General features: G+C 32.8%; 1 protein-coding gene across 1 annotated transcript in view; it reads left to right on the plus strand.

The window, feature by feature from the left end:
• DPP10 (dipeptidyl peptidase like 10) overlaps positions 1-27,804 on the plus strand; it is a 934,204-nt gene that overhangs the window by 293,814 nt on the left and 612,586 nt on the right. The gene's annotated exons all lie outside the window — the stretch shown is intronic.

Raw genomic sequence — 27,804 nt, forward strand, 5'->3', positions numbered from 1 at the left:
ACATTAATGTAGAAGACTGCTATCTTTATATGCCTTCATCCTTAGGTAAAAATTTTAGTTATAAAATTTTGACTACATGCTTTAATAATATATTTTGGATATAGAGGTAACCTTGGAGTAATTAATAGTGAGCTTATCAGTCAGGAAGACTTAGGTCAAAGTCCATTCTCTTATGCATAGAGTCTTTATGTCCTTGGGAAAGCTATTTGAACTCTCAGTACTCCAGATAAACCTCTAAGATTTTGAAGTAAAGAAAAAAAAATTCTGACCTGCATAGGTAGAGGGCATGTCCTTAACTAGAAGTTCAAATGCAAAGGAAATCACAGGTCATAGACCTTATCTCTACAGAATACCATTGTTCTCTTGAGAAAGCCTGTTTATTCCCTGCCTTATTTATCACCTTTATATAAGATGCTCTCAATTCATATATGAATAAATATCATAATGTATTTTTGTATTAGAGATTAGGAGTAAAATGAATAGTTATTTAGGGTCTTTAAATTTCCTCTTTATGGTATTAATACAAGCTAAAAATTTTCCATGTCTTTAATGTCTTCTCCTTCAGATACGCTGCATATCAGTTCTTTAATACCATCCAAATTGTTACCTACAACATGAATAATCCTCATACAGACTTCATCCAGTCAATCTGGTTTTCTTCCCTTTATTCTTTTTATTGCTATTTCTACCTACAGTGATATCAAGGTGGAGTCTGTTCTTGATAGATGTATGTGTGTATATGTATATGTATATGCATATGCACATATATATGCATACACATATATAGCATGTATATATCTGTACACAATAGCATACAAACTATTTACCATTGCATGCACACAGTAATATATATATGTATATATGTATATATATGCACATACATACATGTAACACATAGAGGGATAGAATATGTATATAACATATATATGTAAATCTATGTAATGTTACATGTATATATATGATATGTGATATATCACATACATATACATGTGAAAAACTTTCTCTTTTTCTTCTATTTGTAGCTTTCCTTTTATTTTCATCCTTAACACTGCAATTCCAGTTTCTCTTTTTTTTTGCCTTTTTGTTGAGGCAGTTGGGGATAAGTGACTTGCCCAGGGTCACATAGCTAGTGTCATGTGTCTTAGGCTGGATTTGAACTCAGGTCCTCCTGACTCCAATGCCAGAGCTCTATCTACTGTGCCACCTAGCTGCCCCTTCCAGTCTCTCTTTTTAAAACCATTTAACCATTAACTGAAAAATTCAGAGAAAATAATTTATTATGATGGTCATTATTTATTGATTGACAAAAAATTAATTTGACTCAGTAAAATAAAATACTACCTTACACACTCATTTATTAAAAAGTTGTCTCTCATCCTTACATCATTATTATTTAAGATTCTTTAGAAGTTTAAATATCAGAAATAACCTTATTCAATGATCATTTTATAATAAATAATGCAAAGCACATTACAAGGAGATATATACTGTAAATCATCAGTGTGATGGAGGAGATTCAGTACAGAGTTAATGTCAAAGAGGGAATTCCTGTAAATATTGAAATATTCTATTTGTTTGTGGATGACATGATGATTGCATCATTTTCTAGATCATAGGCAGCCTCTCAAGGAGTTAAGTCCTACCATCCATACAAGAATGATCGAGTGGATAAAGAATATTAGTTGCCCACATTTGAACATATATTTGGGTGAATTAACTGAACAGTCTGTCTATCAGTATGCATATCTGGGACAGATGGTAGAGATGGACAAGTTAGTTCCAGAATTGAATTGGTCTTGCTTACCTTTTTGAAACTGGAAAGATCTTTTACTAAACATATTTCCTAAAAAAGTAAAAACAAACCTTTTTAATGCCAAAATTATACTTGTGCTGCTCTATGTCAGAGACACACAGAATATAATTGTTTTTGAAGAATTAAAAACTATTCTTACACAGAAAAGTGAATGATGATTATAAGCAGGTTGCAAAACATAACCAAAGAATAACTGCAAAAAAAGAATAAAATATACCAGGGAGAAAGAAATGTTGGTCTTCAGGTGAAAGTGATTGGTGACAGATGTACTTTTGGAGTGCCTCCCACCGATTTTCTTTCAGTATTAAATGTTGAAATTATGGGAAGCATATGAGCAAGATTTCTTCAGGATGAACAGATCAGGATGGATTGAAACTTTCATTGAAAGTTAATTCTAAATTAGTAAAATCTCATATTCATTGGATTATATATAGGTAGTAATATATGTAGGTGTAGGTATGAATGTACATGAGTATATATGTGTGTGTACATAGATAGATAGATAGATAGATAGATAGATAGATAGATAGATATTTTGAATTTTGTATAACTTTGACCTAAATCATGTGAGGGTAATAAAAATATCTTAATAACCAAGTTTACATTTTTTTTTTCAAAAATCTGCAAAGTTTCTTGTTTATTTTGGTCAACATGTTACCATTCCCTCACTGACACGTATTTGAAATCTTTGTCATCCTTGCTTATTTCCTCTCATTTATAGGATCATTTATTAGATTTCAACAAATCCTCTTAAAAATATCACTCGTGTGTCTCCCCCTCTTTATCACCACTACACTCAACTTGTATATCCAGAATGGATTTAAATTACTACCTTCCTATGGTATTGTCACAAATTCCAAACTGGATTGTTTGTATTTAGACTCTTTAATTCATGCTTCAAACTAATCACACACCACACCACACACACACATCTTTTTTTTAATTTTTAGACTTGATCATGTCATTAATCTGGTAAAAAAAATCAAGATCCTTATCAAAAGAGTAATTTAGTAATGGATTGCAACTAGATGTGGAATCAGAGCTTCTGAGTTCAAACTCCTTCTCTGATAGTCAAAACTTGTGTGGCCTGGGATAAGTAACTTCACTTCTCTAGGACTGAGTTTCCTAATATGTAAAATGGGAAAATTGAACCAGATCATTTCTTAGATTTGCTCTAGGTTTAAGTTTTATGATACTGTCATTCTATTACCTATTGGAAAAACAAATAAAAAATCTTCTTGTTTAGAACTATCTGATGCTGTCCTATTATTCTAGCTTTACATAATACTACACCCTCCCATAGTTAATTGAAGAGCAATGTGGAAAATACATTAGATTTGGAGTTAGAAGACCTGGTTTCAAATGAAAACTCTGACAGTAATAGGCTATATGATATTAGACAAGTCACCACCATTCTCTGTATCTATTTCCACATTTGTAAAATGAGGAGATTGGATTCCATGACTTCCAAGATCCCCTTCTAGCTCTAAATCTATGATCCTAAGGTGCTACTATGTAGTACATATAAAATGGATTATTCATTATGATATCTATATACCTCTTATTTTCCAGGCACTATCTCTGACTATGTCATTCCCTATGAATAAAAATGTTTAATCCTCCATATCCTCCATGAAGTTATTCCTGATGTCATTTGAAAATAGCCTTTCCCACTTCTAAAGTTGAATGTATAGTGTTGTATTTGTATGCCTCTTACATGCTTATGATGTAGTTTGCGTTATAACATTTATATTTTGACAGCCAAATATTTGTATAAAACATTTAATCAATGATTTTTCCCTGCTATATTCTGAGTTCCATGATGGTAGGAAAAGAACCTCATTTGTTTTTGTTTTTCAGTTTATTTACTTTCCTTGGCACTTAGAATACATAGTATGGTTTTAATAGTATGTACACTGTATGTTTTTAATCACTTTTTGTTGTATTGAATTGAATAGCCTTGAGAAAATAAACTAGAACCTTTGATGTATCGCACCCTTACAACCTTCAATTATAGCTTCCTTTTAATATTTTAATTTATGGCTTCAGTGTGTAAAACTGAATAATACTTTCCTGTGATTCCTCCCTAGCTGTTAAAAACAGGTTTAGAACTCCACAATTCAAGTTATTTGTGACATAGTGGAATAAGGAATCTGAAGTTCTGAAATTTGGCCCTAGTTCAACTAGTTTAAATTAGATAAATACTCAGTCTTAACAATCTTAATTTTCTCATTTGCAAAATGAATATATGTACCCTTTTTACCTAACAGAGCTTTTTTTTAGATCAAATTATATATGTGAACGTAAATGTAAAAATTATAGAACATATAAAAATAAAGTATTAGATTCTTTATTAGTATATTATACTATTATCATTTTTAACCTTCATCATAATATTCAGGGACTATTTCTTGCATACTATCTTTCAATCTAATGACCTTCTTCTGATGACATTTCTTTGTATAGCACATATTATTAGATATGTAGAATTCTGTCTAGTACATTTAAAAAGAGATATACTGTACAAAATAGAAACCATCAGCCTTATTTTAATATTGTCAGGAAAGTAAGTAATCTTTGTATATCTGAATGTCAATCAACCTTCAAGGTGGGGAAAAGTAAAAATAAAAGGAAATAATTTCTTCACTTCCTAGATATCTCTGACTACATCCATCACATTGCAGTTAAGGGAAGAAAGCTGGAAAAAGAAAAGAAAGATGAAAAGCTATTGTTGATTTATTTTCAACCACTCTAAAGTCTTATAGTGAAATAAAAGCTTCCAAAAGAGCATTTGAAGTTGGGAAACAGCTGGATGAAAGGAGTGTCGTTTATCCTTTGACCTGTAGCATTGCTATCTACACAATTAATGTAAAAAATTATCAACATATTTTCAGAGCTAACTTTCTTGATATTTTAGACTGAAGTGAAGCAAATCTGCAAAGCCTAATACAGAAGTCAGAACTAATATAGTTCCTAGCTTCAAGGTATTTTAATTAGAAAACAAAAATACATAGGAAATATTAGAATAGAGAAATAATGAGTGAGAATATTCCCAGCAACAATGATTTCTTTTTAGTTCATTCTGATTCTGGGTGCAGCACAGATCAAGATGAGCTTTTTAGCAGAAACTCACTGAATTTAAACTCAATGGATCTTGGTCTTAGTTTGGTCCTAGTATTTCCTACTTATTTGATCTTGAGCAAAACCTCTGAGACTCGGTTTACATTTCTGTAAAGTGAAGGAATTAATTAAATATGGAGCTTGACCAAATAACTCCTAAAGTTACTTCTCAATTAAAAATTCTGTTTTAGAAGCTCATGTATTTGGGAAAAAAAGAGTAGAATTGGGAACTGAAGAAAAAGAAAATAGGAGAATAGTTTAAAAAGTAAATTTGTTCAAAGGGACTTAAAAGATAAAAAAAAAAGATGAAAGGATTTTTGAAAATTCAAGGGTAGGGGGCAGCTAGGTGGCACAGTGGATAGAGCACTGGCCCTGAAGTCAGGAGGACCTGAGTTCAAATCCGATCTCAGACCAAACACTTGACACTTACTAGCTGTGTGACCCTGCGCAAGTTACTTAACCCCATTTGTCTGAAAACAAAAACAAAAAGGAAAATTTAAGGGTAAAATAATTTTAATTTTTAATTTTAATTTGGAGGAAATATATACTAGTCTGATGGAATCATTAAAATTTATCAATGGGATATAACTGATCAAGAAAGAGATGCTAAAAGTTAGACATTTTACCTGTAATGGGTGAAAGAGAGGACTTAAAATTTGTCTGCAAATATTTTAATGATAATCAACTAGGAAAGACTTAGTAACTTTGATAGATACCATGCTACACAAGAATTCCAAATTACGTATAATGAGAAATGCTATCTACCTCCAGAAAGAGAAGCAATAGACCCTGAGTACAGTTGGAAGCATAACTTGTTCTATTTCTTTCTATTTCCTTTTCTTGCCCCTCTACCTGAACATGATTAATGTAACATGTGTTTTGAATTTCATATATGAGCATTGTTTTTCTTTCTTTTTTTAATGGGTGGGGAAAGAGGTGAAGAAAAAAATTATTTGGAATTGAAAATCAAAACAAGATTGAATAAAAAATTCAAAAAGTTATCTGAAAGGGGGAAGGTAACAATGGTTTGGATGTGAGAAGAATGTATTTGAAGTGTAAGTTTTATCTGTATTTTTGTATGAAATTAAGATGTTAATAATTTTCCATAGGAATTAAAAAAACCCCAACAAATTCACTGTGAGAGTCTATGAATGACAAAGAGGCTATGTGTGGTAGTCTTTTTTTCACCCCCACTTAATAGTATTTTAATTTTTTTTCAAATTACATGTAAAGATAGATTTCAACATTCATTTTTATAAGATTTTGAGTTCCATTTTTCTCCCTTCCTCCCCTCTCCCCTACCCAAGAAAGCAAGCAATCTGATATAGGTTATACATATACAATCATGTTAAATATATTATGATAACAGTCATGTTGGGAAAGAAGAATCAAAAGAAAAAAAACACAAATAAAAAACACAACAGAAGTGGAAATAGTATGCTTTAATCTTCATTCAGATTCCGTAGTGCTTTCTCTGGAATTGGATAGCATTTTCCATCATGATCTCAATGTATTGCTGAGAAGAGCTAGGTCTATCATATTTGGTCATCACACATTGTTACTGTTACTGTGTATAATGTTCTACTGGTTCTGCTCTTTTTTTTTCTTCTAGTACATCAGTTCATGCAAGTCTTTCCAGGTTCTTTTGAAATCTGCCTGTTCATCATTTCTTACAGCACAATAGTATCCTATCATATTAATATACCACAACTTGTTCAGCCATTCCTTAATTGATGGGCATCCCCTCAGTTTCTAATTCTTTGCCACCACAAAGAGAGCTGCTAGAAATATTTTTGTTCATGTGGGTCCTTTTCCATTTTTTTATGATATCTTTGGGGTGTAGACTTAGTAGTGGTATTGCTGGATCAAAGGGTATGCACAGTTTTATAGCTCTTTGGGTATAGTTCCAAATTGCTCTTTAGCATGATTAGATTGGTTCACAACTCCTCCAACAATGCAAGAGTCTTCCAATATTCTGATGTCTTCTCCAACATTCATCATTTTCCTTTTCTGTCATATCAGCCAATCTGATAGGTGTGATGTGGTACCTCTCAGTTGTTTTAATTGGAATTTATCTAATCAATAGTAATTTAGAGCATTTTTATATGACTATAGATAACTTTAATTTCTTCTTCTAAAACTGCATGTTCCTATCTTTTGACCATTTATCAATTGAGGAATAATTCGTATTCTTATAAATTTGAATCCATTCTCTACATATTTGAGAAATGAGACCTTTACCAAAAACACTAGCTGTAAAAGTTGTTTCCCAGCTTGCTTGCTTTCTACTGTTGGTGGCATTGATATTCTTTGTGCAAAACCTGTAAAATTTAATGTTATCAAAAATATCCATTTTTATTTCAAATTGTTCTCTGTCTCTTGTTTGGTCATATATTCTTCCCTTTTCCATAGCTCTGACACATAAAGTATTTCTTGGTCTCCTAATTTGTTTATGGTATCACTCTTTATGTCTAAATCATGTCCCCATTTCAACCTAATCTTGGTATACAGTGTGGGATGTTGGTCTATGCCTAGTCTGTGCCATACAATCTTTTAATTTTCCCAGCAGTTTTTTGTCAAATACTGAGTTCTTATCCCAGAAGCTGGAGTCTTTGGGTTTATCAAACAGTTTATTACTATAGTCATTTACTATTGTGTCTTGTGTACCTAACTTATTCCACTGATCCACCACTCTATTTCATAGTCAGTACCAAATGGTTTTTATGATTGTCACTTTATAATATAATTTTAGATATGGTACCACTAGGCTACCTTTCTTTGTATTTTTATTCATTAATTCCCTTGATATCCTTGACTTTTTGTTCTTCCAGATGAATCTTGTTATTATTTTTTCTAGCTCTATAAAATATTTTTTTTTAGTATGATTGGTATGACACTGAATAAGTTAATTTAGGTAGAATTGTCATTTTTATTATATTGGCACAGCCTACTCACAAGCTTTTGATATTTTCCCAATTGTTTAGATCTGGCTTTATTTGTGAAAAGTGTTTTGTAATTGTGTTCATATAGTTCTTGGGTTTATCTTAGCAGGTAGACACCCAAATGTTTTATAATGTCTGCAGTTATTTTAAATGGAATTTCAATTTCTATCTTTTGCTGCTGGGCTTTGCTGGTTATATATAGAAATACTGAAGGATTTATGTGAGTTTATTTTATATCCTTCAACTTTGCTAAAGTTGTTAATTGTTTCAAGTAGTTTTTTTTTAGTTGATTCACTAGGATTCTTTAAATATACCTTCATGTCATCTAAAAAGACTGATAGTTTTGTTTCCTCATTGACTAGCCTAATTCCTTCAATTTCTCTTTTTCTTCTTTTATTGCTAAAGCTAACTTTTCTAGTACAATATAGAGTAATGGGGTGACAATGACCATCTTGTTTCATCATTGATCTTATTAGGAAAGCTTCTAGCTTATCCCTATTATGAATAATGATTATTAATAGTTTTAGATAGATACTCCTTATCATTTTAAGGAAAACTTGACTTATCCCTAGGATCTATAGTGTTTTTAATTTGAATTAGTGCTCAATTTTGTCAAAAGCTTTTTCTGCATCTATTGAGACAATCAATATGATGTCTGGTATTTTTTTAGCCATACTGTCAATTAAGCTGCTAGTTTTCCTAATATTGAACCAGCCTTGAATTTCTGGTATAAATTCCACCTAGTCATAGTTTATTATCCTGTTGATAAATTTCTGTAATTTTTTTTGCTAATATTTTATTTAAAATTTTTACATCAATATTCATTAGAGAATTGCCCTATAATTCTCTTTTTCTTTTTTGATTCTTCCTGGTTTAGGTATCAGTACCGTTTCTTGAGTCATAAAAGGAATTTAGTAGGACACCTTCACCTATTTTTCCAAATAGTTTATATAGTATTGAAACTAATTCTTCTTTAAATGTTTGGTAGAATTCATTTTAAATACTTCTTGACCTGGAGTTTTTTTCTCTCCCTTTAGGAAATTCATTGATGGCTTGTTCAATATATTTTTTCTAGAATGTGGTTGTTAATTTTATTTACTTTTCTATTATAGTGGGTTATTCATATTTTTGTACATATTCATATATCTTGAAATCTTAGATTTCAAATTTATTGGCATACAGTTGAGCAAAATAGTTCCTAATTGTTGCTTTAATTTCCTCTTCATTGGTGGTGAATACACCCTTTTCATTTTTGATACTGATAATTTGGTTTTCTTCCTTCTTTTTTAAATCAAATTAACCAAAACTTGATCAATTTAATTAGTATTTTCATAAAACCAGCTCTTAGTTTTATTTATTATTTCAATACTTTCCTCACTTTTAATTTTGTTAATATTTCCTCTGATTTTCATAATTTCTTTTTTGGTATTTAATTGGGGATTTTTAGTTCTTTTTCTAGCTTTTTTAATTGCATGCCCAACTTGTTGATCTCCTCTTTCTCTATTTTATTCATGGAATCATTTAGAGATACAAAATTTCCCCTAAGAACTGTTTTGGTTACATCTTATAAATTTTGGTTTGTTGTCTCATCATTTTCATTATCTTTGATGAAATTATTGTTTCTATGATTTCTTGTGTGATCTCCTCATTCTTTAGGATTAGATTATTTAGTTTTCAATTAATTTGTAATCTGTCTTTCCATGACCCTTTATTACACATATCTTATTGATCCTTATCTGAAAAAAAGATTCATTTAATATTTCTGCTTTTCTGCATTTGATTGTGAGGTTTTTATGCCCTAATACATGGTCAGTTTTTGTATAGGCACTATGTACTGCTAAAAAAAGGTATATTCTCTCTCCCATTCAGTTTTCTCCAGAGGTCTGTCATATCTAACTTTTCTAAAATTCTATTCATCTCCTTAACTTCTTTCTTGTTTATTTTATAGTTAGATTTATCTAGTCATGAAAGGGGGAGGTAGAGATCCCCTACTGGTATAGTTTTGCTGTCTATTTCTTCCTGTAACTCCCTGAACTTCTCTTCTAAAGGTCTAGATTCTATAACTCTTTGTGCATATATGTTTCATTGTTTATGGTGCCTTTGAGCAAGAAGTAGTTTCCTTCCTTATCTCTTTTAATTAGATCTATTTTTGCTTTTGATTTGTCTGAGATCAGGATTGCTACCCCTGTTTTTTTTTCCTTCCTTCAGCTGAAGCATAGTATATTCTATTCCAGCCTTTTACCTTTACTCTGTGTGTATATATGTGCTTGAAATATGTTTCTTATAAAAAACATATTGTAGGATTCTGGTTTTTAACACATTCTGCTATCTGCTTCAATTTTATGGGAGAGTTCATCCCATTCATTTTCATAGTTATGATTACTAACTGTGTATTTCCCTCCATCCTATTTTCCCTCTTTTATACTTTTCTCTCTCCTTTCACTCTATCCCTCTTCAACAGTGTTTTGATTCTGATCACCACCTCCCTCAATCTTCCCTCTCTTCTATCAACCTTCCCCCCCTTTTCTTTCCTACTCCTTTCTTTCTCCTCCTACTTCCCTGTAGGGTAAGATAAATTTCTCTACACATATGAATGTGTACATTATTCCCTCTTTGAGCCAAATTCAGTGAGAGTAAAGTTCAAACAATGCTCATCCCTCTAGTGTAACAGGTTTTTTGTTTCTCTTCTTGTGATATAATTTACATTATTCTGCCCCCTTTTCCTCATCTCTCAGTGAAATTCTATTTTCACTCCTTAATTTTTTATATCACGACATGAAAGTTAACTTATACCCATAGCCTCTGTGTGTGTATACTCTTCTAACTTCTAATTCAATTCTCGAGTTATATGTATCATCTTTTTATATAAGGATGAAGCAATTTAAACTTATTGAATAAAATGTTTTTTTTTCTTTCCTGTTTACCTTTTTATACTTCTCTTGAGTCTTACATTTGAAGATTAAATTTTCTATTCAACTCTGGCCTTTTTATCAGGAAAACTTGAACTTCCTATTTCTTTGTGCATATTTTCTCTGAAAGAGTACGTGCAATTTTTTTAAGTAGTTGATTCTTGGTTGTAATCCAAGGTCCTTTCCCTTCCAGAATATCATGTTCCAAAACCTCTGATCCTTTAATGTAAAAGCTGCTTAGTCCTCTGTAATCCTGACTGTGGCTCCTTAATTTTTGAATTGTTTCTTTCTGGATACTTGTAGTATTTTCTCCTTGACCTGATAATTCTGGAATTTGGTTACAATATTCCTTGGAGTTTTCATTCTGGGATGTTTTTAAGGATGGGACTGGTAGATTCTTTCAGTGACTATTTTACCATCTGTTTCAAGGATACCAGGGCAATTTTCCTTGATAATTTCTTGAAAGATGCTATCCAGGCTCTTTTTTGATGGTGACTTTCAGGTAGTCCAGTAATTCTTAAAATATCTCCCCTGTATCTATTTTCCAGTTTAGTTGTTTCTCTAATGAGGTATTATTTTGTTTGATTCCTGATGTCTCATAGTCATTAGCTTCAAGTTGTTCAATTCTAATTTTAAGGAATTATATTTTAAATTAGCTTTTGCACCTCCTTTGCCATTTGTCCAATTCTACTTTTTAAGGAGTTGTTTTGTTGATTTTTTCTTCCATTTGACTAATTGTATTTTTAAAGTAATTCTTTGCTTCTGTCAATTTTTGTCCTTCCTTTTCTAAGTCATTGATTCTCTTTTACATAACTCATTTTCCTCATTTTTCTTCTACCTCCCTTATTTGATTTTTAAAATCCTTTTTTACATTCTTCCAAGATGACTGCTTGGGCTTGAGACCCATTTATCTTCCCTTTTGAGTCTTCACATTTAGGGATTTTGACATTGCTGTACTTTTCTGATTTTATGTTTTGATCTTCTCTCTCAACATAGTAACTTTCTATGGTCAGGACTTTTTTTTCTGTTTTATGCTCATTTTGTAGCCTGTTTCATGACTTTTAAAGTTGAACTCTTCTCCTGGGGTACAGAGGGTACTGCCCCAATATTATTCTGCTGGGATCCAGGAACCTGGTCACTTGTTTTCTGAGTTGGGGCCTCAGGTGCTGGCACCTACCACACTACACTGGGGTGGCCTGGCCTCATCACACCTGTTGTGTCCAGGGTTCCAGTCCTGGCCATTTGCCTTCTCCCTGGGCCTGGAGGTCTCACAGCTGGCTTTCTGTGCCACTGGCCTGTTAAGCCAGGACTGAGGGTCCTTGGTTGCTGATCTTTGCTGTGCCTAAGAGCCTCCTGCTGGCTTTCCCAGACCTCACCTGTGCTATTCTGTGCTTCCCTTTTACATAATTGAGACAGACCTTTCCTAAAGTCCTTCTAAGTCATTTTACTCTGGAAAATTGTTTTATTCCATATTTTTGTTGGTTCTGTCCCTCCAAAATCCATTTAAAGGTTTGATTTAACCTTGCTTTCCAAGGAAAACTGGGGAGAGCTCGAGCAACTTCCTGGCTTTTTTCTGCCATCTTGGTTACCCATGGTACTCTTTTAAATGGAGTTTTAAACAGGGAGTTTTAAAGATTTTTAAAAGGCAATTACATTTTTAACATTCTTTTTTTATTTTTTATTCTCACATTATCTTGCTCTCTTTATTCCCTCCCCCAACCATTGAGCAGGCACACAATCTGATATCCATTATATATGCAAAGTCATGAAAAACATCTTTCTATTACCCATGTTAAAAAAAAAAGAAAAAGCAACAAAAATAAAGAAATTGAAAAAATGCTTTAGTCTACACTCAGAATTCAGCAGTTCTGCCTGTCTCTGAAGTTGGGTAAGATTTTTCATCATGAATCCTTTGGAATTTTTGTGGATCATTGTATTGTTCAGAGTACCTGGAAAAAAATATCAGAAGCCATCTAACACAAACCTCTAATTTTACAGAAAAAGGAAACTAAGGTCCAGGGAAATTGCATTAACTGCTCAAGGTCTTATATGTCTTACGTGCCAGAGGTTGGATATTAATTTCAGCCCATCTGATTTCAGGGTCTGTGCTCTATTATATTTTACTACTAGTGTTCCTACAACTTGAACCTGTCAATGAACAAGGTGAACATAAGGATTTGGTTTTATTTTTATTTTTGTTTTGAATTTGTTGTTCCATTGGTGTTTGGAAATAGTATAAAAAAACTAATAGAAAGAAATCTCTACCTGCTTCATATAATTTTATTTATTTTGTTAAAAATTCCCAAATTAATTTTAATTAGGACAGCAAATGGGGTGTTTTTGGTAGGTCTTGGTTTTGACACCTCTGGTATGGGAGAATCCTTATAGGTAAACTCCCTACTTTGATTCAGATTGACAACTCTTCTATAACTTCTATTTTAGACATTTTCCTCTGCAACTGAGAGAGTAAGTGACTGCAACATGGTCTTACTGCCAGTATGTGTCATAGGAAGGAATTGAACCTAGGTCTTTTTGACTCTATTGTTCACCTGCCCAGTGTCCTGAATTAGTGAAGAAAATACATAGTCCAAGAAACAGTGTCTTTACATTTATTTATGGTATTTCTCTGTGAGAAATTACAGGAGAATCACAAAAAAACATCAGAAACATTCACATTAAACTTGAATAATGTAGTTCCTTGTACATATTAGTTTTAAATACATCGATACATAATATACATAATAATGAAGGCATGCTCAGATATGAGAGAACTCTGGAGAAAATATGAATGGGAATACAAAGGAAAATACATTTTTCTAAGCAATATATGATACTTACACAAAATTTGACCATGTATTAAGTCACAGAAACCTCAAAAGTAAATGCAGAAAAGCAGACATATTAAATCCCTTCTTTTCAGATCATTATGAAGTAAAATATATATTCAATAAATAACAAAGAAACAGATTAAAATTAATTGAAAATAAAAAAATGTGATCATAAAGGAGTGGGCCAAAGAACAAATCATAGAAATAATAAATTATTTCATTGAAGAGAATGAAAACAATGAGACAACATATCAAAATTTATGGGATGCAGTCAGAACAGTACTTAGGGGAAAATATATATCTCTAAAAGATTATGTCAATAAACAGAGAAATAACATATCAATAAATATGGCATGTAACAAAGAAAAAAAGGAAAATGACATTTTTTAAATTTTAATTTAAAATAATTAATTTTAGTTTAACTTAATCCCCAGTTAATACCAAATCAGAAATCCTAAAAATCAAAGGAAATATTGATAAAATTGAAAGCAAGAAATCTTTTGATGTAATAAATAAAAGTAGGAGCTCAATTTGTGGGGGAAAATCAATAAAACAGATAATCCATTTGTTAATTTGATTAAAAAAAGAAGCAAATCAAATTATCAGTATCAAAAATATAAAAGGTGAATTTGCCACCAATGAAGATGAAATTAAGGCAATTATTATGAGCTATTTTGCCTAATTATATGCCAATAAATTTACAATCTAAGTAAAATGGATGAATATTTACAAAAATATAAATTGCCCAGATTAACAAAGGAGAAACTAGAATACACATATAACCCTATCTTAGAAAAATAAATTGACTTGTATTCTTACAAATTTGACTCAATTCTTTATATATTTTAGAAATGAGGCCCTTATCAGAGACACTGCTTGTAAAAATTCTTTCCCAATTTTCTACCTTCCTTCTAATCTTTGTTGTATTGGCTTTTTTTGTGTAAAAATGTTTCAATTTAATGTAATCAAAGTTATCTATTTTGCATTTCATAATGTTCTCTATCTCCTGTTTGATCATGAATTCTTCTGTTCTCCATAAATCTGATACGTAAACTATTCCTTGCTCTCCCAGTTTGCTTATATTATCAGTATCCCCAATTGATAAATGGTCAAAGAATATGAGTAGGCAGTTTTCAGATAAAGAAATTAAAGTCATCTATAGTCATATAAAAAAAGCTCAAAATCACTATGGATTAGAAAAATGCAAATCAAAACCACTCTGAGGTACCACATCACACCTAATAGAATGGCCAACATGACAAAACAGGAAAATAATAAATGTTGGAAAAGATGTGGGAAAAGTGGAACACTAATGCATTGTTGGTGGAGTTGTGAAATGATCCAACCATTTTGGAGAGCAATTTGGAACTCTAGGGCTATATCCCAAAGAGATCGTACAAATGCAAAAAGGACCCACATGTACAAAAATATTTATAGCAGCTCTTTTTGTGGTGGCAAAGAATTGGAAATTGAGAGGATGCCCATCAATTGGGAAATGGCTGAACAAGTTGTGTTATATGAATGTAATGGAATACTATTGTGCTATAAGAAATGATGAGCAGGCAGACCTCAGAAAAATCTGGAAAGACTTGCATGAATGATGCTGAGTGAAGTGAACAGAACCAGGAGAACATTATACACAGTAACAGCCACATTGTGCAATGACTGACATTGATAGACTTAGCCCTTCTCAGTAATTCAAGGATCCAAGACATCTCCAAAGGTCTCATGATGGAAAATACTATCCACATCCAAAGAAAGAACTATGGAGTTTGAATGCAAATCGAAGCATACTATTTGCTATTTTTTTCTTCTGTTGGGTATTGTTTCCTCTTTCTGGTGGTTTCTCCTATTGGTTCTAATTCTTACTTACAACATGACTAATGTGAAAATGTTTAATAGGAATGCATATGTATAGCCTACATCAGATTTCACACTGTCTTGGGAAGAGAGATGGGGAGGGAGGGGGAGAAAAATTTAAAACTCAAAAGCTTATGGAAGTAATTGTTGATAAATCAAAATTAATTAATAAATAAAGGAATAGAAAAATAAATTGAAAAAGTCATCAATGTGATCCCTAAGGGAAAAAAAAATTACTAGCATAAGATGGATTCATAAATGAATTCTACTAAGTGGTTAATATTCTAATACTTAGTAAACTATTTGGGAAAATAGGCAAGGGAATCTTACCAAATACTGTTTATGACACAAATATGGTGCTGATACATAAACCAGGAGTAGCAAATACAGAGAAAGAAAACTATAGACCAATTTCTCTAATGGATATTGATGAAAAAATGTTAAATAAAACACTAGTAAAGAGATTACACCTATATATCATAAAGATCATACACTATGAACAGGTGGGATTTAGGCAAGGAATGCCAGAGTGGTTCAATATTAGGAAAACTATCAGCATAATTGAACATATCAATAACAAAACCAAGAGAAATCATATAATTCTCTTAATAGATGCAGAAAAAAAGCACTTCGTAAGATAAAATAATCATTCCAATTAAAAAACAGTAGAAGGAGCAGGAATAAGCTTGAATATTCTTGAAAATGATAAATAATATATATCTAAAATGAACAACAAGCATTATCTGCCATGGGGATAAACTAGAAACCTCCTCAATAAGATCAGATGTGAAGCAAGGATATGTATTATCAACACTGTTATTCAATATTGCACTAGACATATTAGCTATGGCAATAAGAGAAGAGAAAGAAATTGAAAAAAAATAGAATAGACAGTGAGGAAACATAATTATCACTCTTTGCAGATGATATGATGGTGTATTAGAGAATCCTAAAGAATATAAAAAAACTAGTTGATATAATTAACAACTTTAGCAATTTACAAGACAAAAAATAAATCCACATAAATCATCAACATTTCCATATATTATCACAAAGTCCATCAGCAAGAGACAGAAATAGAATTTCATTTAAAATAACTGTAGGCAATGTAAAATACTCATGAATCTAGCTACCAGGACAAACCCAGGAACTACATGAACAGAGTTTCAAAACACTTTTCACACAAATAAAATCAAATCTAAACAACCAGAAAAACATCAGCTGCTTATGAGTAGCCTGAGGCAATATAATAAAAACAACAATTCTACCCAAATCAATTTAGTTATTCAGTGCCATACAAACCAAACTACCAAAAAACATATAGAGCTAGAAAAAATAATGAAATTCATCTGGAAGAAAAAATAACTCAAGAATATTAAGGGATTTAGTAGAAAAAAAAAGGAAAGGAAGATAAACTAGCTATACCAGATCTCAAATTGTATTATAAAGGGGTAATCATAAAAACAGTCTGGTAGTGGCTAAGAAATAGGGTGGTGAATCATTGTAATAGATTAGGTACACAATAAACAGTAATAAATGACCATACTAATCTAGTGTTTGGTAAACCCAAAGATCCAAACTTTTGAGACAAGAACTCATTGTTTTCCAGGTAAACAGCATGGCAGAAACTAGTATAGGCTAGCATCTTACACTGTATACCAAGATAAGGTCAGAATAGGTATATAATTTAAACATAAAGGATGATACCATAAACAAATTAAGGGAACATGAAATAGTTTACCTGTCAGATAGGGGCAGAATGTATGACCAAACAAGAGATAGAATTATAACATATTAATTTAAAATTTTGATTATATTAAATTAAAAGTTGTTGCCAAACAAAACCAATGCACCCTTGATTAGAAGGAAAGCAGAAAGATGAGGTAGAAAACACATCAAGTGTCTCTGACAAAGTCCTCACTTCCCAAACACAGGCAACTGATTCAAATTTATAAAAATACAAATTATTCCCTATCTGATAAATGACTAAAGCATATGAATAGACAATTTTCAGATTAAGAAATCAAAATTATTTATAATCATATATAAAAAAAGTTCTAAATCACTAATGATTAGAGAAATGCTAATTAAAACAAATGTGAGGTATAACTCATACCGATCAGATAAGCTAATACAGCAGAAAAGGAAAATGATAAATGTTGGAGATGTGAGAAAATTGAGACATGAATGAACTGTTGGTAAAGTTTTGAACTGGTTCAACCATTCTGGAGAGCAATTTGAAACTGTGCCAAAAGGGCTATAGAACTGTGCATACAGTTTGATCCAGTAATACCACAACCAGATCTGTATCCCAAAGAGATCATAAAAAAAGGAAAAGGACCTATATGTACAAAAACATTTATAGCAGGGGCAGCTAGGTGGCACAGTGGATACAACACCAGCCCTGAAGTCAGGAGGACCAGAGTTCAAATCTGGCCTCAGACCAAACACTTGACACTTACTAGCTGTGTGACCCTGGGCAAGTAACTTAACCCCAATTGCCTTTATATATATGTGTGTGTGTGTGTGTGCACACGCGAGTGTGTGTGCATGTATATATATATATATGTGTGTGTGTGTTTGTGTGTGTGTATATATATATATATAAATATATATACATACATATATATATTTACAGCAGCTCTTTTTGTAGTGGGAAAGAATTAGAAATTGAGGGGATACCCATTAGTTGGGGAGTGGCTAAACAAGTTTTGCTATATGATTGCAATGGAATACTAATGTTGTTGGAAGAAATGATAAGCAGGGTGATTTTGGAAAAACCTGGAAAGATTTGCATGAATTGATGCAAAGTGAAGTGAGGAGAACCAGGAGAACATTACACGTAGTAATAGCAATATCATATGATGATCAATTGTGAATGACCTAGCTATTCTCAACAATACAGTGATCTAAGACAGTAGCAAAGGACTGATGGTGAAAAATGTTCTCCATCTCCAGAGAAAGAACTGATAGAATCTGAATGCAGATCAAAGAATGCTATTTTTTAAAAAAAATTTATTGTTCATTTTTTTATTGTTTTTCTTTCTGTTGCTGTTTGTGTTTGTTTTTTTTTTACATGACTAACATGCAAATATGTTTTCCTTGATTGCACATATATAACCTGTATCAAATTATGTACCATCTTGGGGAAAAGGAAGAAGAAGGAGGGAATTTGGAACACAATTAAAAAAAATGTTAAAATTGCTTTTATGTATAATTAAGAAAAAATAAAATACTATTTTAAATCAATAACAAAACCACCCTGAGGTAATTGAATTTACTGCTTATCATTTCTTATAACACAATAATATTCCATTACATTCATATACCACAACTTGTTCAGCCATTCCCCAACTGATGGACTTCCCCTCAATTTCCAATTCTTTGCCACCGCAAAAAAGGTGTTATAAATATTTTTATACATAAAGGCCTCTTTCCCTTTTTATCCCTATCTCTTTGGAATACAGACGTAGCAGTGGTATTGCTGGGTCAAAGATTATGTACAATTTTACCACCGTTTGGGCATTGTAGTGATATAAGTTTTGCAAAATAATTTACCTATATCATTTCCTTCAGTCCTCACAATAACCCTAAGCAATAGGTGCTATTATTTTCTTCCTTTTTAAAGATGATGAAGCTAAGGCTGGCAGAGAGATTAATTGACTTGCTCAGGGTGACCCAAATAGTAAGTGTCTTAGACAGGATTTGAGCTCATATTTCCAAATCCAACAATGTATCCACTACACCATCTAGCTGTTTATCTGTAATGTCCCTTCTTAGTCTAACAATCTACTCTTTAATTGATGTCTAATACTAACCTCACTAGTTTTGTGATTCTATACCATAAATACTGACTTCAAATTTTATTTTTCAGCAATTGCTGGTGCACCTGCATACCTTGTGCTTATATTATAGATATTTTTTCTCCTTGATTTAATGTAAACCCCTTTTGGGTAGGCACTAGTTTAGATGGATGATAGATAGACCAGCAGATAGAGAGATGATGAATGGAAAAAAGAATGGAAAGAAGGAAAAAGAGTTATGGAAGAGGAAGAAAAAAAGGACTTATTAAGTGTTTACTATATTCCAGGCATTGTGGATAAAATTACAAACAAGAAATAATGCAGTCCTTACTCTCAGGGATCTTAAATTCAAATGGGGGACTATAAAGTGCATCTAGAAAGGAAGGTAGCAAACCTGATAACAAGGTGATAAATCCAGAGGGTAAAAAATCAAGTTGGGAACAAAGTGAATGTGACCAGAATATTTTATGAAGTGATACTCCTTTCAAATATCTGCTGTGCCCATCATATAATAGACACTGAACAAATACTTGTTGATCAATTGATTTTGTTTTTATCATCTTTGATCATTGGTTGGTGTTATCTTTCATTCTTAAAGAGGCCCAAAAATCACATCACTGTGTTATAGTCAAGGTAGAATGTATCCCACTGTGGCAAATCAGACCAATACAAGCTCTAAAGACTCTACCACATGTTGAGGGCAAATAGTCTATATGAATATTTTGGAGTGGAGATGTCTCTAAATCTGTGCATCTCATATTTCTTTTGAGCTACTGCAATTCTGCTTAACTCATAAAGCAAAGCACTTTCTTTGATGTGGGCTTATCGTGTGGGTGGCCCTGTGCCAGCATCTCCCATGTCTCACAATCTATTCCAAAGTTCTTCAGAGAGACCTTGTGAGTGTCCCTGTATTGCTTCTTCTGAGCTCCTTGTGAGTGCTTGCTATGTGTGAATTCTCCATAAAATAGCTTTTTTAGGCAAAGTTACTTTTGGCATTTGAGCAGCATGGTCAGTCCACTGGAGTTGTGTTCTCTGTAGTAGAATTGAATGCTTGGCAGTTCAGCTCAAAAAAGGACCTCAGTGTCTTGGACCTTATCTTGCCAGGTGATCTTCACCAGTTAGAGAAAGGAAGGAAGTAAGACCTTTTAGGTTTGGGAAGTCCCTAACTCTTCTTATTCTAGCACATTGCTTTGACAAAACCTCCACACCCACCCCATATTCCATCTATGCTCCCTAGAGTGGTTTATAATACTGATCTGACAACCATACTGGAGAATTTTATAATACTATTCAATATGGAGTATAAGGCAATTCATCTCTAAGTTTGCCAAAAGGTAGTTTGATTTCAAAACTATTTTATTTTAAAATGCTCTCTAGGATGTTGTCAATGCTTTTGTTCAACTTTAAATAGCATTTTCATTGACATAAAGTAACACAAAAATATACCATGATACCTTAAAACACCACTATCCCAATACCAGCATGAATTTCCCTCCTTCCTTCCCCTGTCCTTTGCCCCCAATTTTCCAACAAGACATTTGAATACAAATTGATTGCCAGTGGATGATCAATCAATCACTCAACAAGCACTTATCCAGGCACCTACTATGTGCCAGATCCCATGCTAAGTTGTGGGGATACAAAAAGAGATGAAAACAGTTCCTGGATACAGCTCTGCTATCCTTACAGTTTTCTCAGTTCAAAAATTAAAAAGAAATAAAAATAAAAAAGCAAGTACCAGGTTTCAAATAGCAGAAATACTACTTGAAAGTATTTTTTGCTCAAAATTCCAAAGAGGCTTTTTGTCTGTGCACAAACACACTAAAATATACTTACATGAGGAAGCAAAGTTAATCTGGCACATACCACAACACAAAGTATTTTTAGTTTAGTAATAAATACATGTTAACTATATGTTGTTTTCTGCCAAAGAGGCACTGACAGTTCAGCTGATGATAAGTTGCATGTGATTTACTCATTCTGCAGCTGTTTCTTTGGGGCACAACAGGCACCAATCCATCTGTGGGTGATGGGATTAAACATAAAAATTCCTTTCCCTTTTGTCATTGCTCTGTTTTTATGTCCTGTTTACACTCACTACACTATGTAAGAGGGACTGAGAATTGTTTATTTCAAGGTATTTTTCATATATTTCCTTGACTACACCATTTCTCCATTTATAATGCCCTGTTCTATACTTGGAGAGGAATTCAATGCAGTTGTTTTATAAATATCAATGTATCATTCTATTATTAAAAGAAGTAAATACTTATTTTTTCTCAAGAATTTATTTATGAAAAATAAGTATGTGAAATATAAACTTCATAACATTATATCAGATGCTTTCATAAATTGTTGCATTTCTGGGGTTACAAATCAATGGTACATAGTAAAAACAGACTTGAATTTGCAATAAAAAGATAAATTTGATTCCTACCTCAGATATTTGCTATCTATATGAGCAAAGACAACTCATTTATCTTGTCAAAGCCTCAGTTTCCTCAAGTGCAAAATGAAAATAAAAATACTTACATTACTTACCTCACAGGCAGTAAGGCTAATGCTTTATAAATCTTAAATGAATTTGTAATGTTTAGGCACTATCATTACTATTGTTATTATTATTAATATAAGAATTATGTTGTTGATTTTCTTAGGAAAAAATTATATTTAACTTTCGAAACTTGGGAATATAGATCTAGTCTAGAAAAAAGGATGTCAGAAGTCATTTGGCCCAACCCCCTCATTTTCCTCACTCCCATGTTTTATTTAGATAAGTTACTCCCCTGTAGTTACACAGTGAAAAAATGTGCAAATTAATTTTACTCTAGGCTAATAGTATGACCTTTTTAAAAATATCTAATATGCCTATCAGTAAAAACACACACTTCCATTTTATAATACTTTTAAAGTAAGTTTTATACCATTTAAAATTTCTAATATAAATTAGGAAAGAATAAGATAAAAATGAAATTTTGATCCTTGAGCAAATAGATACAAATATAGATATATAGATGATATAGATACAGAGATTCACTAGGATTTACTAAATAAGGAAGTGTCATGGTCAGAACTAAACTTTTGAAAAATCATTTTGGCAGCTGTGTAATGGATGGATTAGAGTTGGAAGAATTAAAGCAATGAAATCAGTTGTGGGAGTATTGATAGTCTAAGCAAGAGACAGTGAGAGCCTGCAATAAGGTGGCCCTGGGAATAGAAATAAGGATATATATATATATATATGATATTATACATGAAGAAACTATAAGAGTTGGTAGTAAATTGGACAAGTGGCATGAGGGAGAATGAAGTATGGACACTAATGTATACATTGAGAACTTGTGTGGCTGGAGGCTTGATGGTGCCCTTAGTAATAATGAAGTTTACAATATTTAGGGGGGTTTAGGGGGGGAAAAGATAATATTATAAGATCAGTAATGAAGGTCATAATATATCCATACTTGCTAATCCTATGTCTCACAATGTCCTATCCAAAACGGAAAAAAAAAAGGAGGGAGCAGCTAACTGGTGCAGTGGATAGAGCACCGGCCCTGGAGTCAGGAGGTTTTAAGTTCAAATCCAGCCTTAGACAGGTAACACTCACTAGCTGTGTGACTCTGGGCAAATCACTTAACCCCGATTACCTCACCAAAAAAAAAAAAAAAGAAAAGAAAAAGAATCTCTCACTGGATTTTGTCCTGAAACATAGAGTCTGCCCATTGAATGACACCCAATGAAATGATTAGATGCTCTCAGGGACAGTGGATTAGTTGGCTGGGTGGGGGATGGCACAGGGATATGCTCAATTTCATTTTTTTTTTTTTTGCAACTGCTGCTCTTGTGCTTGGATTATAGCAGTCTTAAAAGACTGAAGGTGACTCCTAAGGAAATTTGGGAGCTTACACTGCAGAGGGAAAAGGTAGAGTAGGGAGTATGAGAGGATGTGAGTAGTTGTATTTATGTTGTAGACAAACACAATGATTTGTTATTGTCGGGAGATGAAGATACATCTGATCATTTTACCCTTAATTTGGTTCATCATGTACCTCTTGGGGTTCAGGGCACGGTCCACAATTTGGAGACCACAGCTCTAGATAATAGCACCATAGATTTGTACCTAGAAGGGACCACAAAGTTTATGCCTTCTATGTTTCTCTCTTTTCTCCAAAAAAAGCACTGGTAGCATTCTACAGTGGAATAAGACTGGACTTGGGTTTGGAATTGAAAGACATGGCCTTTTTCTGTCGCTTAATAGTTGTGGAACATTGGATAAGTTGCTTGAGCTCTCTGAACATGGTTTTTTTTCGATTTCTAAAATGAATTTGTTGGATTAGATATCCCTTACAATGTTAAATATTTAATTATATTAATTTTAACCTCTCTAGTTTTCAGCAAAACTGATGAAACATTCTTAACTTCTTAAAAGTTTTGTGGGGCAAATGTATGACAACTTAAGAGGAATGGTTCTGTTATGAACTGTGATGTAGATGATAGCTACACACAGGGGTGTATATCAGCCCTAAGGGTGAGCTGGTTCTTAAGCCCTCAATTGATTGTCAAATTTTTAGAGTAAGAATTCATATCCTGTAAATTGGAAAACACTACAAATCAGAGCTTCATTTATTGTTCTATTGATTACCTAGACTTAAGAAAGTAATGGAGAAAATATTAGTAATAAAAATTGAACTTAAAATGTACTATGCATACTTTTTTTTCCTCAAAGCTAATTGTTAAACATTTATCAAAGCATGCTTTACCATACAAATATGCTGCTTCTACAGTACTGATCTATAGGATGATATGGCTCTTTTTCCACTATTCATGCCATATTTCAGTGTTTTAGTGCTTAAACATAAACAGAAATTGTCATACAGATTCTAGATTTCTTTAGATATTTCTTTAACTCTCCCTGCTACCCACTCTGCAAATTCTTCCATCATCACTTTGGAAAAAAATAATCAACATGGTATGTTCTTTACATTGAGATGATCAGCATACACACACAAAACCACTTTTTATTTCATAGACATATCCACATGACACATTTTATTTTTATGTAATTCTGATTCACTTTTGAAAATATGTACTGATCTTAAAAATGGAAACTCCTTCCTTTAGTTGGACCTGTAGTGACCCCCAGTTATTAGACCCTGTTGGGAATAACTGTCATTCATGTGTGTGGTGTGCACATTTTTTTATCTACTTTTCTATTTATTTGTTTTTAGTACTTGCTTCTTAATTGTCCCAACTTTAGGTACATTTTGTCAAGAAAATAAGACCAACAGAGTTGCAATTCTAAAAGTACTTATTATAATAACTGGAAGGGTATGTGGCTTGTTCCACAGTTAAACCTACCCAGAATAGGCCTTGGTGAACATATTCAGCCCAGTTGACAGGTCTTGGGCACACTTCCTCTCCTTTTACACTAGATGGTGTCATGTATCACTGAGTTTTTTCAAGAACTCATTTAATCCCTATTTTACCCATTCCAAGTCAAGATACTGACAACTGTTAACCCTTAGGAAGAATGGTTAATTTGGTCAGGACAATTCTATCTTTCATCTGATTCATACAATACAGCAAAAGAAGTAGTATTGAATCAGGATCTAATGAAATTTTTTAGTGTCCAAATTCTTTTGCCACTGGACAAGAGAATTTGTTGATGCTACCTTGCAAGGGAGAATCTTTATGGATGATGCCTTCCTGTTCAAAGTATCCATTGATGATTTTGATCAATTTTTATCATCAAACCAATCAAGTTTGATTATTTTAATGAAGCCCACACTTTTTTGCTTGTAGGAATTTTTACATATTGTCTAATACATTTACTTGATTAGCAGCCATCTGAATCTCAGAGGTGTTGGTAGTACCAAGGTTATATGTGGATATTTAAGTTTCTCCAAAGAAACATCACTGAACTTCAATTCATTCTTGCCACAGCTATCCACTCATCCCAACCCTCCCATTTAGTTTAAGCTTTTAGCTTAAACAAAACAATGTTGTAATTCAAGAGCAGGACTTCACTTATTATTATGTTTAAGACTTTCCACTTACCCTGATGTTCCCCTCAGGTTCTCCCTTGCTTTCATTTCTTCACTAAATACTCTGTGCCTTAACACTTTGAAATTTGGCTTCCATCTTCAAGACTCTAATGTAACTGCTTTTTCTGTGGTTACTAATGACCTTTTAATTTAATCTGGTCATTTTTTCTCAATTTGCATCTTCCTTGACTGTTGAGCAATATATAATAATGCTGATATACCCCTCCTACTTGATGATTTATTTTCCCTTTGCTTCAGTGAAGCCAAATTTCTACATCTATTTCCTCTATGACTGATTTGCTGCCCCATAAGTATACATGATCAACTCCTCCAAAGACTCTGTTTTAACTCTCTTCTGGTTTTTCTAACTTGGTGACAAAATCCACTAACATCAAATATTACCTTTATATGGTTACTTCTTAGCTCTTTTTCAGTAGCTCTAATTTAGATATCCATTTTCAACTGCTGGCTTTTCTTGAGTACTTGAATGTCTCACAAGCATCTGAAATTCAACATAAGTAGAATTGAATTGTTTATGTTGCTTCTAAACTCCCACCAGTCTCTTGATTTTTCTATTTCTGATAATGGCATTAAGGCCTTGTTAGTTACTCAAGATTAAAACTATAGTCAACTTTGTTTATTTTCCTTTCCAATCCCTCAATTGATAATCAGATGCCAAGACCTGTGTATTCTGTCTCTGTAATAGCTTTCACACCCGCTTCCTCTTTTCTACTCCCACTACAATCTTTCACCTTTAAGTTTTATCATTTTTATCTAAAATATCCTTGCTTCTAGTCACTTTCCTATCCAACCTATACTTCCTATAGTTATTATAATCTTATTAATGTATCATTCTGGTGGTGCCATGCCTTACCTCAAAAACCATTAATTGTCTCCTATTGTCTATCAATTGAAGTAAAAATTCATTTTTTTTAATCTTAGGCCCTTCATAATCTGGCCTCTTATCATAATACCTTCATGAACCCTGTGCTGGGAATTAAACTGTATTCTTCACCACCATTTCCCAATCTTCTCCTGTCCTTTGACTTTTTCATGTATTTATGTAGACTATCTAATAGACTCTAATAGACTCTGCTCCCTATCCTGTCTGTTAATTTTAAATATTTAACACTTAATAGTATACAAAATACATGCACTCCTTGAAGGACGCTAATTTTTTTTCTGTGTTTGAAGTAGATAGAATTATTCTGAGTTTTTTACAGGTAAGAAAACTGGAGGCTTAGATGTCACATAACTTATAAGTGGCAGGACTATCATTTGCTCCCAAGTCTTTCAATTAAAGTATAATCTTTTTTTTTAAATATACTGTTGCCATTCTCTTTGAAATGCTTTTCATCCTTTGAGACCTTTCTCAAGGGCCACATACTCCATGAAACACTGTCTGATGCCAACAGATAGAAGTGAAACGAATCCTCTTCAATTTCATATAACAAATTTAAAAACTCAAATGGAATTATTATAGTCTAATACATGCATGATAATGGTTTGTATCCATGTTTCATTTCCCATGTATATCTTCCTGATGAGGTCTAGAGGCTTAGAGGTGCTGGGACCCTGAGATCATTACACATGGGTCCTACCTGAAAGAATTAGACCCAAGCCTTCTTTCAGCCAAAGACAAGGTTTATTAAAGATCTGCCATAGTGGCCAGACTCTTAAGGAATCTCAGCACCCATGAGCTGTTGGCTAGATTGTAAAAATCTGAGCATCTTAATGGAGACAAGACAGAAAGACTATGAGAGGGATCTAAGAGTGGTTAATGAGGGATTATAAGGTAATAGAATACCAGGGACCTGGACCAGGGGGCCAAGGAAGAATGGATTAAGGGTGGGAAGGGACCTGGGGCCATAGAGAGGTAACAGAATTTGGAGATTGGGTCTAGCCACAATGAAAGGCCAGTTGATGGGATTATAGCCTCAGGTGAACTCCAGAGATTTGGTCATGTGGGAAAGTCTAGGGTTTTTCCTTTTTGGGGTCTAGATCCTATCCTCAGCGTACCAACACATGAGATGTCTAATCTTGGCATCTTGATGCACTCCAGAGTTTTGTTCATGATCTATATGGTTAATAATAATAATAAAAAGTAATTGGATTAGATTGACAGAGAAAAACTTTATGTGAGTGAGCATTGGTTTTTGGAGTCAAACAAAAAAAAAAGTAAGTACCTACTATGTTGTTAGGCATTGTCACATAAGTTCAGCATGCATTCCAAGAAAGGAGTAGAGCAAATATAAAGTCATGGAAGAGAGATAGAATTCTATGATTAGAAACAATAAAAAGGCCAGTGAGTAGTTTGTAAAACTAGATTCTACTCTTGGATCTAAAATGAATTGGTTGTGACTATAGGCAAGTCACTTAAATCTCTCTGGTTTTCACTTTCTGCACCTTAAAATGAACTGGTTACAGTAATTGATCTCTGAAGCCCTCCAATCTCTTATACTTAATGATAATCCACATTCTTACCTCT

The sequence above is a fragment of the Vombatus ursinus genome, unplaced genomic scaffold, assembly GCF_900497805.2.
Source record: "Vombatus ursinus unplaced genomic scaffold, bare-nosed wombat genome assembly UNPS02010548.1, whole genome shotgun sequence".
Lineage (NCBI taxonomy): Eukaryota > Metazoa > Chordata > Mammalia > Diprotodontia > Vombatidae > Vombatus > Vombatus ursinus.